The sequence below is a fragment of the Phoenix dactylifera genome, chromosome 12 (genome assembly GCF_051530095.1).
Source record: "Phoenix dactylifera cultivar Ajwa chromosome 12, Ajwa_hap1_PhDact_Kaust_v1.1, whole genome shotgun sequence".
Classification (NCBI taxonomy): Eukaryota; Viridiplantae; Streptophyta; class Magnoliopsida; order Arecales; family Arecaceae; genus Phoenix; species Phoenix dactylifera.
The window spans coordinates 8,948,408-8,959,615 of NC_143201.1; the positions used below are offsets into that span (position 1 = coordinate 8,948,408).

At 38.8% G+C, this 11,208-nt stretch overlaps 2 pseudogenes; both read left to right on the plus strand.

The window, feature by feature from the left end:
* Positions 1 to 95, plus strand: LOC148700398 (small nucleolar RNA R71; annotated as a pseudogene).
* A 3,084-nt stretch (positions 96 to 3,179) lies between these two features.
* On the plus strand, positions 3,180 to 3,277 carry LOC148700399 (small nucleolar RNA R71; annotated as a pseudogene).
* Positions 3,278 to 11,208: the final 7,931 nt, after the last annotated feature.

The following is an 11,208-nucleotide window of genomic DNA, read 5'->3' on the forward strand; positions in this document are numbered from 1 at the left end:
CACCCATGATGAGGACAAGAGAGAAGCAAATCTTTAAATCTCTCCCAGCATTCATAAAATATTTCATGGTCTTTTTGTTGGAAATTACTAATGTGCCTTTTCAAAAAGTTAGTCCTTTGTGCGGGAAAGAATTTTTTCAAGAATTCTCTTTGCATGTCATGCCATGTTCCTAGCGATCTAGGTCTCAAGGAGTTCAGCCATGTTTTGGCTTTATCCTTTAAGAAAAAAGGAAACAAGGTCAATTTAAGGACGTCTTCCGATACATTTGGCACTCTAAATGTGATGCTAATTTCCTCAAAATCCTTAAGGTGAAGATAAGGGTTCTCGGATTCCATCCCATGATACTTGGGCAGCAATTGAATTACTCCTGGTTTGATTTCAAAGTGTCCTATATTTACAGGAATAATCATGCATGAAGGGTGACTATTCCTAGTGGGCTGTAAGTATTGTCGAAGTGTCATAACTGGGGCTCTACCTTCATCACCATGGTGACTTCCTATATCATCAGGAAAATTTGCCATCTCACAAGGTGTGAGATACTGCGAAGGAATTTCAAGGATGTGTCCTAAGGGATGATCTAAAGTTGTACGACTTAATCGACCGGTGTCGTCCCTATTCCAACCTAGCATACAAAATTTAATTAAATTTTTTTTTAAATTTTTTTTCATGTTTTTTTAAAAAATAAATATAAATGTAAGTACCAACTAAAGATACCCTAAAACTGCACCCTAAAACAAAAATCTATTCACAATCAAACATGCAACTAAACATTACACCTCTATTTTTAATATTTTTCTTAAATTTCTAGACAGCTCCTAACTGGTTTGAAGAGGGCACCTAAGCCTCCAATCCGGTCTAATGAACCGAGTTGACCAGGTAAGCTTCCAGGTAAGTGGAGGGGTCACGATGCATTCGCAAAGGTCCCACTTAAAACCCACTTGCCTCGAACAGATGAACTGTCTCCCTTATAGGGACAAAGCTTGCCTAGACATCAACTAAGCCACAGAGGGAAATTGGTGCAACTTTCGGTGGTCTTTATCCTATTGAGCTCGAATGTCCTTAGGGGCCAACGTCTAGTTGATTTTAGTTAAGCTTAGGATATTTATGCAATGGGGTGATTTTTGGGCTAAGAACGAGTGATGAAATCCCGACCTTATCTTTTTAAATGGGTTCAGCTCTTAGAATATTTTATGCTGATGCCTTATACTATATGCAACAATCAAGAGTTTTTTTTTTTTTAATGTTTTATGACATGACTTTAAATTTCATTGAATAGGTGATCAAGCAAATTATTTATTATTTTTAAATTTTATGGGTTGAAGTTTGAAATTTGAATTCTGAAATTTGAAATTTAAAATTTTAGGTTTTTCCTCTCTTTTTTTTTTTTTTGAATAATCACCCTTGACCTTTTCTTAAAGTTTTTTTTCTTAAATTTTCAATTAGCAACAAGGGTTAATGAGATATGATAACAATAAAATTCTGATTCTAAAACAATTAAATGCAGAAAATTCAAAACAGAAAGCAGCACGGTTTCGTATTAATCTAATAGTCTTAAAAGTTTCAGAATGTCAATCAGACCGTTCCGATAAAGGAAACACAGGTGCTACACCTGACGACCAAATTTGAGTTCAATCAGACGGTTAATTACTTTGATATCAGAGTTTGATGCAGACTGTGCTGGGAATAAAAAAACAGCAGTAAAGATTTTTTTTTTTTGTTTTTCGAAAGAAAAAGACTAACTACTAAAGTACTAATTAAATCTAAAATTATACTAATAAATCAGCCGTTCTCCGGCAACGGCGCCAAAAACTTGACGCGTTTGCAAAAATGCTTTCGCGACACTATTCTCCCAAGTATAGGAGATCGTACAAGTAGTAAAATCTCGGAAGTCCGAGGTCGAATCCTCAGGAAACGATCTATAGATTATTAGCGTAATTTTTAGATGTAATTTTCAGTTGAATAAATATGTGGATTAAGATGATGTTTTGATTTTCAGAAATTAAAAACAGAGAATAATAGATCAATGAACAAAGTTCAATCAAATAGAAATGGTTAGGGATCCGGAATCCCTCTTGATAATATTGCATTCAAGAATAAATCCTGCGATTCTTGTTTAAGGATGTAAGAGTAGAATAGATCAAAACATGAAATATATTTTATGGACACATGAACTCTATTTCTAAGCATTCATCGTGCCTATTACATCAACGACAAATCAAATACTAAAGCAGTCCACGTACCAATAAACATAAACCATTAAAAATCTATCTACAAAATAGTTATGCAAGAACCCATAACACGTCAAAAATATAAATCAATAAGAGCAAAGGTTCAGAATTTACTTCAAAGAAAGTAATATATCAAAGGTTCCTCCATCACCCTTCACCTAAGAAATCAGCTCTCCATTAAATACATTAACCTCCCCATATTTTTCCTTTTCCCTTTTTTTTCTTTTCGGAAACAGGGCCTCCCCTATTTCCTCTTGAGCACTTAAAGCAGTGGTCAGCGTTGTCAGTTGATTTCTTAATTCGTCATTGATTTTAGCTTGGTCTTGCATGAAAGATTGCAAAGTTTCTTCGAGACTGGATTTTTGAGGGGGTGCATGTGCATAATGAGGTTGCAGAGGTGGAGGAGTCGGGTTATATACTTGTTGAGGTTGGTCATTCCTCCATCTAAAATTTGGATGGTTCTTCCATCCAGGGTTGTAAGTACCCGAAAAAGAATTATTGAAAGATTTTTGATAGGTATTCATAACATTGGCCTGATCGTGCAAGACTTCCTTGAATGCGGGTATTGTGGGGCAATCAGTGATGAGATGGCCAGGCATCTCGCAAATCCTACAAAACTCGCTGTTATGTTCTACGGTCTTGACGGGTTCAATCCTTCTAAGTTCAATTTCCTCTACCTTCCTAGTAAGGGCTGCCATTTTAGCCTGAATATCATCCTGAGTACTATGGTTGTGAAGGCCCCCGTGTGGAATGCTGGTAGGCTTAGGCAAAGGTTTATTCACTCTATCCCCTGTATCCCATAATTGTGCAGTCTCTGCGAGAGAGTCCAAATAGTCCCATGCCTCATCGGGTTGCTTTACCAAAAATAGACCATTGCACATAGTCTCTATAAATTGTTTTAACCGTGGAGACAACCCTTCGTAAAAGAAACTAATGGTTTTCCATGTTTCAAACCCATGATGAGGGCAAGAGAGAAGCAAATCTTTAAATCTCTCCCAGCATTCATAAAATGTTTCATGGTCTTTTTGTTGGAAATTACTAATGTGCCTTTTCAAAAAGTTAGTCCTTTGTGCGGGAAAGAATTTTTTCAAGAATTCTCTTTGCATGTCATGCCATGTTCCTAGCGATCTAGATCTCAAGGAGTTCAGCCATGTTTTGGCTTTATCCTTTAAGGAAAAAGGAAGCAAGGTCAATTTAAGGACGTCTTCCGATACATTTGGCACTCTAAATGTGATGCTAATTTCCTCAAAATCCTTAAAGTGAAGATAAGGGTTCTCGGATTCCATCCCATGATACTTGGGCAGCAATTGAATTACTCCTGGTTTAATTTCAAAGTGTCCTACATTTACAGGAATAATCATGCATGAAGGGTGACTAGTCCTAGTGGGATGTAAGTATTGTCGAAGTGTCATAACTGGGGGTCTACCTTCATCACCATGGTGACTTCCTATATCATCAGGAAAATTTGCCATCTCACAAGGTGTGAGATACTGCGAAGGAATTTTAAGGATGTGTCCTAAGGGATGATCTAAAGTTGTACGACTTAATCGACCGGTGTCGTCCCTATTCCAACCTAGCATACAAAATTTAATTAAATTTTTTTTTTAAATTTTTTTTATGTTTTTTTAAAAAATAAACATAAATGTAAGTACCAACTAAAGATACCCTAAAACTACACCCTAAAATAAAAATCTATTCACAATCAAACATGCAACTAAACATTACACCTCAATTTCTAATGTTTTTCTTAAATTTCTAGACAGCTCCTAACTGGTTTGAAGAGGGCACCTAAGCCTCCAATCCGGTCTAATGAACCGAGTTGACCAGGTAAGCTCCCAGGTAAGTGGAGGGGTCACGATGCATTCGCAAAGGTCCCACTTAAAACCCACTTGCCTCGAACAGATGAACTGTCTCCCTTATAGGGACAAAGCTTGCCTAGACATCAACTAAGCCACAGAGCGAAACTGGTGCAATTTTCGGTGGTCTTCATCCTATTGAGCTCGAATGTCCTTAGGGGCCAACGTCTAGTTGATTTTAGTTAAGCTTAGGATATTTATGCAATGGGGTGATTTTTGGGCTAAGGACGAGTGATGAAATCCCGACCTTATCTTTTTAAATGGGTTCAGCCCTTAGAATATTTTATGCTGATGCCTTATACTATATGCAACAATCAAGAGATTTTTTTTTAATATTTTATGACATGACATTAAATTTCATTGAATAGGTGATCAAGCAAATTTTTTATTTTTTTTAAATTTTATGAGTTGAAGTTTGAAATTTGAATTCTGAAATTTGAAATTTGAAATTTTAGGTTTTTCCTCTCTTTTTTTTCTTTTTTTTAAAATTTTGAATAATCACCCTTGATCTTTTCTTAAAGTTTTTTTCTTAAATTTTCAATTAGCAACAAGGGTTAATGAGATATGATAACAATAAAATTCTGATTCTAAAACAATTAAATGCAGAAAATTCAAAACAGAAAGCAGCACGGTTTTGTATTAATCTAATAGTCTTAAAAGTTTCAGAATGTCATTCAGACCGTTCAGATAAAAGAAACACAGGTCCTGCACCTGACGACCAAATTTGAGTTCAATCAGACGGTTAATTACTTTGATATCAGAGTTTGATGCAGACTGTGCAGGGAATAAAAAAACAGCAGTAAAGATTTTTTTTTTTTGTTTTTTGAAAGAAAAAGGCTAACTCCTAAAGTACTAATTAAATCTAAAATTATACTAATAAATCAGCCGTTCCCCAACAACGGCGCCAAAAACTTGACGCGTTCGCAAAAATGCTTTCGCGAAACTAATCTCCCAAGTATAGGAGATCGTACAAGTAGTAAAATCTCGGAAGTCCGAGGTCGAATCCTCAGGAAACGATCTATAGATTATTAGCGTAATTTTTAGATGTAATTTTTAGTTGAATAAATATGTGGATTAAGATGATGTTTTGATTTTCAGAAATTAAAAACAGAGAATAATAGATCAATGAACAAAGTTCAATCAAATAGAAATGGTTAGGGATCCGGAATCCCCCTTGATAATATTGCATTCAAGAATAAATCCTGCGATTCTTGTTTAAGGATGTAAGAGTAGAATAGATCAAAACATGAAATATATTTTATAGACACATGAACTCTATTTCTAAGCATTCATCGTGCCTATTACATCAACGACAAATCAAATACTAAAGCAGTCCATGTACCAATAAACATAAACCATTAAAAATCTATCTACAAAATAGTTATGCAAGAACCCATAACACATCAAAAATATAAATCAATAAGAGCAAAGGTTCAGAATTTACTTCAAAGAAAGTAATATATCAAAGGTTCCTCCATCACCCTTCACCTAAGAAATCAGCTCTCCATTAAAAACATTAACCTCCCCATATTTTTCCTTTTCCCTTTTTTTTCTTTTCGAAAACAGGGCCTCCCCTGTTTCCTCTTTTCTTTTTCTTCTGCTTTTTCGAATGGGGTCTGAGGCTCTGTTTTCCCAATGAACTCCCCCTTCCCAGCCGAGAGAGCCCTCTTATTGCTGCGATAGGTCCCTGATGCCAGCTGCAAGATACCTGGATGCGGAATCATGGGAGCTTGGACGTGGACGGCTGGATGTGGGATCGACGCTCGGATGAGGCTGTGATTGCGGGAGAATCGGACGCGGAATCCTGATATCTGGGACTCGGATGATCACGAATCCTGGAGGCTGCTGGGATGTGCTGTGATCGTAGATGCTAGGGATCGGTTATGATGCGTGGGAGCTGAACCATGGATGGCCGGTGAGCTTTGAGATGCATGCGCGGAAGCTTGATCGCCGATGCTGAAATCACGGGATGCCGACCTACTCGCAGACGCTGGGAGCTGATGTGGCTGGAACTCAGGTGACTGGATGGCTTCACAAACGGAAGATTTGCACGCAGAAATGCTGGGATTCTAGCGAACGACTGGATGAACGCGTGTACTCGTGAGGATCTGGATGGCATGCGGAGATACTCGCGGATGATGGCTGCATGCGGATGCTAAGATTCGTATGCTCGAAGATGCGGACATGGCTGGGCTTCATCGTTGGAGCTGGGAGGAGATGAAATCGTTGGGAAGCGAGTTGCTCGGGAGATGATGAATGCTGGGAGCTGATCACATGCGGACACTGACCAATGGTGTGAACTGGGACTCGGATGCAGGATATGGGAGATGAACCGTGGACGGCTGGATGCTTCATGGACGCACGGGAGAAAGTCCTGATCGCGGTGTGATTCGATCACGGATCCTGAGACGCAGGCAGATCTTGAGAGGGCTGATGTGGTTCACGGACGCGGCAAGGATGCTAAGGTGCTTGCGAACGGCTGAATCTGGGCTCTGTTCTGTAGCTGGAAAGAGATGACTTTATATAATGATAAAAATTATAATAAGTGTTAAGGATAAAATATTTAATCATGTAAATGTTAACACCTATTATTTATCATTATTTTGCTAGCATTAGGCTAAGTTAATTGGTACTTAGATCGCACTTTTGTGCTCTCATCAGCAGTGATCCCGCGATGCATCGTCAAGGAAATGCATCCAGCCAGCCGTCTCTAGATTCAAGACCCCCTCCTCCGCCTCTGCTTCCGCCCATGATGCATCCAAGGATCGAGCCATTCGAGACGTCCTCCCTTCTCGAATCCGCACCCCAGCACACATCGCAGTCATCCGTGAAGGAAGTCCCAGATACCTTCCGGATTTGAGATCCGAGGCGTTCACAATGCATCCGAATTCTGTGCCTGTCCTCCCTCTCCTTCGTGGTCTCTTCCATCGCAGCATCCGGCGTCCGCCCTCTCCTTCCTCCGGTCGATCCTGCAGCGCAGCCCGGACGATCTTCTCAACGTAATCAGGTGGGGGTGGACGACCTATTTAGGAGGGGAGGAGGTCGGCTGGTTGAGGAGAACAGAGGGGGGAGGAGAGGTTTTGTGCTCGGTAGAGGGGCTTAGGAGGTGAGCTCGGCTTTTGGAAAACAAGAAGGGAGGTGTGCTCGGTTGGGCCAAAAACAGAGGATGCTCTGTTCTTGGAGAGAAGAAAGAGAAAAAAAAATTATTTTATGTTGAAGTTCCACCGTGGAAAAGAGAGGGAGAAGAGAAGTGATTTGTTATTTCTTTCTTTTCTTTATTTTATTTGCAGAAGAAAGGCAGCATCAAGCTACCAATTTTCATTTCTACCTTTATAATCAATTTATTTTTATAAAATCTATCATTTCTCTTTCATGCAATTCTTGTTCTAGGTTCAGTTTAACTTCTGTTTTCTTTATGCAATCTTTTAATTTTTTTTATGCAATACATTAAATCTTCCAATATGCAATTTGTGTTCGCTTCAATCTTCTTATTTTCATCCATTTTAATTTATGCCAAAGCTTTTCTTTGATTAGTTAAATATATAAATGCTTTTCGAATTTAAATACCTGTCTTTTTGTCAATTTTAAGTAAAAAACATTCTCTGGTATCCCAGAAAATCATTCAAACATCCTCGAAGTAATGTTTTTCTTTTGTTATTCAAGAATCGATTTCGAATCCGAGTGAACATTTTAATTTTTTTGTAACTCCAATCGCCTTTCTGTGGATCGACCTCTTATGACTACTATTCTTCGAGTAGAACAGGTAAGAGTAAAATTAATTTAAACTTTGTTTGTCGGTTCTAACAACGATCTGTTTAGCATATTTTTAGGTAAACAGAAATTGGACAACACAACCCGCAGCTAATGCACGGGGTACAGTCAAAGACACTTATCAGAAGTGGCTCAGTGACTGTATCACTGTCCGTTGCATTATGCTTGCTACGATGAACGATGAGTTCAGTCGCAAGTTCGAGAATGCACAACCAGAAGAAATTGTTCAAGTGTTGAATGAATCTTTTGGCATTTCCGACGACGTTGACAGGCACAAAACTAGTTGTGCCATTTTCAGCGCCCGAATGAAGGATGGGGCGTCGGTAACTGATCATGTATTGTACATGATCGAGTTGATAGAGCGCCTGAGCACTCTTGGATTTTTTCTACATGATCAATTGGAGAAAGATGCAATACTGAATTTCCTACCAGGATCATACCGGCCATTCTTTACTCACTTTCATATAACAAAACCTATAGTAAATTATCACCAATTGTTAGGTTTACTACAGACATTTGAGAAGGATCACCATTTCTTAAAAGGATCGGTGAATTTAGTGGGAGGTTCTTCTGGAGGGCGTTGTCCCTTTAAGAAAGGAAAGAAAAATAAGAATCAAAAGAAAAAGGTGCAGCGTGCTAAGCCAAGTCAGACCAAGAAGATGAAGACTGATCAAAATAAGGTAGAGTGCTTCTACTGTAAGAAGCAAGGGCATTGGAAGAGAAACTGTTCTCAGTATATTGCTTCTCTTGATCCAAACAGGCAAAAGAGAAAGATGCCATTAGTTGCTGATCAAGGTATTTATATGATAACACCTTGTAATTTTTTAATTTGTGATAATTCAGCCTAGGTATTGGATACTGGAAGCCCATTTAATATTTGCAATTCGTTGTAAGGACTTCAGGTCAATGAGAGATTTGGAGAAAGCGAAAGATTCCTGAATGTTAGAGATAGAAAATTAGTTCCAGTTCTAGCTTTAGAAATTTTGAAACTTGTATTCAATTCTCATAAAATTGTCTTAAATGATTGTCATTTTTGTCCTTCTTTTCTATTAAATATAATTTTTGTAGGCCTTTTGGCCATGAACGGTTATGAGATTTCAATAAAAAAATATTATGATATTATTATGAATGGTGTTACTGTAATGCATAGACAATTGAGTAATCAAATTTACATATTGTCACAGCCTGTTAATGTAATGTACAAGTCAAGTAAGGGCCCTAGAATAGATAATATCACAAATGTCTACCTTTGTCATCATAGACTAGGTCATATTAACAAGAACAAGATGAATAAGTTAAGTAAAGAGAGAATCCTCAATGTTAATGATTGTGAATCATTGACAATATGTGAGTCATATCTTCTTAGAAAGATGACCAAATCACCTTTTACCGAAAAAGATGAACGAGCCAGTAATCTATTGACCCTTGTACATACTGATGTATGTGGGCCAATGAGCACAAAAGCTATAGATGGATACGTATTTCATTACGTTTGCAATGTTCAAACTATTCTGTAATGAAGTAGAGAATCGTTTGCAATGTTCAAACTATTCTGTAATGAAGTAGAGAAACAAACTAGAAAGAGTATTAAAACACTTCGACCAGATCGAGGAGGTGAATACCTCACCAGTAAGTTTATGACTTATCTAGAAGAGAATGAGATCCTCTCTCTGTGGACTCCTCCTGGTATACCACAATATAATGGTGTGTCAAAAAGGAGAAATCGAACTCTATTAGACATGGTTCGATCCATGATGGGCTATGCAAGTCTACCGATATCCTTCTGGGGATATGCATTCGAGTCAGCCTGTTACATTCTTAATAAGCTTCCTAGTAAGTCTGTGAATAAAACACCACATGAGATGTGGACAGGACGTAAACCGGTGCTCACTCACCTTAGGGTGTGGGGGTGTCCGGCCTATGTCAAACGTTTGAAAGCGGATAAACTTGAAGCTAGATCTGACAAATATTTCTATGTCGATTATCCTAAAGAGATTAAAGGATATTACTGTTGGGAACCCGCCCATGCCGCTGATATTTCAAAAATTTTTCAGATGGCAGCGGAATCGGCATGCACGGGTTGGACGTTCATCGCATGAACGCTTGTTTCGAGACCTTTCGTAATTAGGTAAGAATTAAAGCTTTTAAAACAATAGGAAGATCAAATCTTCACCTTGCGCGGGTAGACGATCACCGCGAATCTGAATTCGTGGTTATGGGAGAGGGTTCGCTTGAAGCCGTTCAAACGTCCGGCCTCTACGGGTATCCACACGAAGTAGAGAACCGATCAAAGCTTTCTTGTCTTCCCGGGGTGCTAGCTCCCTTGCAAAGACTCCTTTGATGGCTGATCTCTTCTCTTTCTTTCAACTCTTGAAAGTGCTTGAGAGGAGGAAGAAGAAGGTTGAAGAAGAGGAAGAAGAAGAATCCCCACGCAGCCTTCTTTCTTTTCCTGCGTTGGAAGGAAGAAGGGAGGAAGAGGATGCCGCCAACCTTTGGCCTTGGTCTTCCTTGCTTGCGGCTGATCACAAGAAGAGAGGAGAGGGAGGCTCACGGCAAGGAGAAGGAGGAGTTCTTCTATGCTTAGGGCGCCGGCCTCACACCTCCTTTTATAGCCATCTAGGGTTCCTACTAAGTAGGAGCCCTAGACATCTTTCCAAAGAGGGGGCGCCGGCCCCTTCTCTTGTGCCGTACCAATGGATCAAGGGGGAGGGGCTTGCGCCCCTCCCTCTTGGTAAACCCTAGTCCACATTAGGGTTTGCATTGCCCTAATGTGGTCAAGCCCTAATCCTATTAGGTTTAGCCCAAGGGTGAACCAATGGATCCAATCTAGGTAAGTCCTAATCCAATTAGAACTTGAATCAATTTTGACTCAATTGAACTCTTCAATCCTAATCCAATTAGGAGTCTTATTGATTCATTAGATTAATAATTAATTGTGACTTAAGAAACCCTAATCCATATTAGGATGTATTTAGTCCTAATCCAATTAGGATTAGATTTGAATCCGAAGTCCTAATCCAATTAGGATTCCTAGGAATCCTACTCCAAGTAGGAATCCGATTTAGATTCAAAATTCCTAATCTTATTAGGATTGAGGAATCCTATTCCAAGTAGGAATCCCAGTCCTAATCCAATTAGAACTCTAGGTATCCTACCCGAAGTAGGATTCTTGTTTCAAGTCCAATTAATTAATTCCTTTTTTCTTCTTCAACCTTTTATCAATCAAATTGATTTCTTGTGATTTCTAATCACGATTTCAACCATCGGATCGGTCAATACTTCTAGTGTGTGTGACCCCATAGGTTCTATTCTGACTGGTAGTGAGATATATTGTGATCTCTATCACTATATCA